Source organism: Camelus bactrianus, unplaced genomic scaffold (genome assembly GCF_048773025.1).
Source record: "Camelus bactrianus isolate YW-2024 breed Bactrian camel unplaced genomic scaffold, ASM4877302v1 HiC_scaffold_15, whole genome shotgun sequence".
NCBI lineage: Eukaryota > Metazoa > Chordata > Mammalia > Artiodactyla > Camelidae > Camelus > Camelus bactrianus.
This window is the reverse complement of record NW_027413928.1, coordinates 26,322-28,204: the sequence shown is the minus strand read 5'-3', so window position 1 is coordinate 28,204 and position 1,883 is coordinate 26,322. Positions and strand designations below refer to the sequence as shown.

Sequence of the window (1,883 nt, the reverse complement as noted above, 5' to 3'; positions counted from 1 at the left end):
CTTTGGTTTCAATTTCCCCACCCTTAGGCCACCCCGTCCCAACTGCACGGAGGGAGGCGGGAGGGAGGGGGAGAATCTCGCCTGGTCTCAGGCCAAAGGAGTCCCCTCCTTTTCCTAATCTGGGTAAACCCCACTACACCGTTTGAGAATCATGGAAGGGCATGGAAGCAGACCTCTGACTTGATAGATTCCTCTGGGATGGGAGACTTTAAAAAAACAAAATTCTTTTTCCCCTGCTTCCAGGGAGGCAGAAAGGAGGGCCAGAGTGTTCCTCTTGCCTCGGGCAGTTCTTTGTTTGTTTCTTTCTTTCTTTTGTTAAATCTTTTTTTTTTTTTCCTTTTTTTCTTCCAGTTTTATTGAGACAGAGTTGACATACAGCAGTGTATACTTTGGGGGGGGGGCGGGGAGAGGAATTCGATTTTATGTATTTATTTTTGACCGGAGGTACTGGGGATTAAACCCAGGACCTTGTGCTTGCTTGCTAAGCACACACTCTACCACTGACCTATACCCTCCCCCTTGGCCAGTTGTGAAGTCCCTTTCATTCAGCATAGTCCATCGGGCACATTTTGGGGCAGCCTACTCTGGACCCCAACATTTCCCTATTCTGTAACTTCCCTGGAAGTTTTACACATTAAAAGCTGGGCTGTTGACTGTGCATGTGCGTCCATGCGTGCGTGCGTGCGTGCGCGTGGTGTGGGGGCAGGAGGGAGGGAATAGTTTCCTAGAGGGCCTGCGTTTCATGGACCCAGTTTCTTAGTTCTGAGAACAGGTCTGTTCAAGGAAACAGTTGTAGTATCTCGTCTCAGGAGGCGGTGGTGTCGATGGGCTTCTGAAGCTAGGCCTAGGGAGCAAGCAGTCAGGTATCGCCTAAGAGGCACTTGTGTGGAAAACCAAAGTACAGCAAAAAGGTTAATCATTGGAGCAGATGAGAAACCAGATTCAGGGCCGGGAGTAGGGGGTCAGTCTGGTAGGAGATTTCCACACATCGGGGTCATCGAAACGGCTCGAGCAGTTTGAAATGCCTCTGATGATGTCCTGGGGTGTTCGGCTCAACTCTCTGAGCGGCTCCTCCAAAAACAGGCCCTAGGATGGTTTCCACAGGAGCTGTTGTGGCCATTTCTCTGACGTTTACCTCCCGTTGTCCAGCTTCAGTCTGCAGGGCTTCAGGAGACGGAGCATTTTAGTACTCAATGATGCCAAGACAAAAGGGTGAGAGAAAATGGGAAACGTTCGTGGAGATGGTCCTAGGCAGATAGTGGAGGCAACTAGAAGACCTTCAGTCTCCGGGCCGGCTTTCAGGTTGAGACAAAAACCCTAAGGCAAGCGCTTGCTGCCACAGCACATCGACTAACACGGGAACCATCCAGTGAAGATCAGCACGGCCCCTGAACGTGGACGACACACGCACATACGTGAAGCGTTCCGTAGCTTTAGTGATGTCAGTCACCCAGAGGAAGACAGATATCCTATGCCATCACTTCTAGGTGGGATCTGAAAGTAAGTCAAGACACCCATCCATACATAAATAACTCCATTTTAAAAAGACTCCAAGGAACCTATTTACAAACCAGAAACAGACTGGACTCGCAGACATGGAAAAGAAACCGATGGTTAACACAGGGGACAGGGTAGGGTGGAGGAACGGGGGAGGGCAGAGGGATAAATCAGGAGTTTGGGATTAGCAGATATAAACCACCCTATACAAACTAGGTACACAAGTAGGTCCTACTGTCTAGCACAGGGAACTATGTTCAATAGCTTGTAATAACCTATCCTGAAAAAGTATACGTGTGTGTGTGTGTGTGTGTGTGTGTGTGTGTGTGTGTGTGTGTGAATAAGTGAATCACTATGCCGTACGTCATAAATGAACACAACATTGT

At 49.0% G+C, this 1,883-nt stretch overlaps 1 non-coding gene across 1 annotated transcript; it reads left to right on the top strand.

Moving 5' to 3' along the window:
- The first annotated feature begins 1,326 nt into the window (after positions 1-1,326).
- LOC141576697 (U6 spliceosomal RNA) lies at positions 1,327-1,435 on the top strand. The gene has a single exon (XR_012505114.1). It is a non-coding gene; the product is annotated as a U6 spliceosomal RNA (small nuclear RNA).
- Positions 1,436-1,883: the final 448 nt, after the last annotated feature.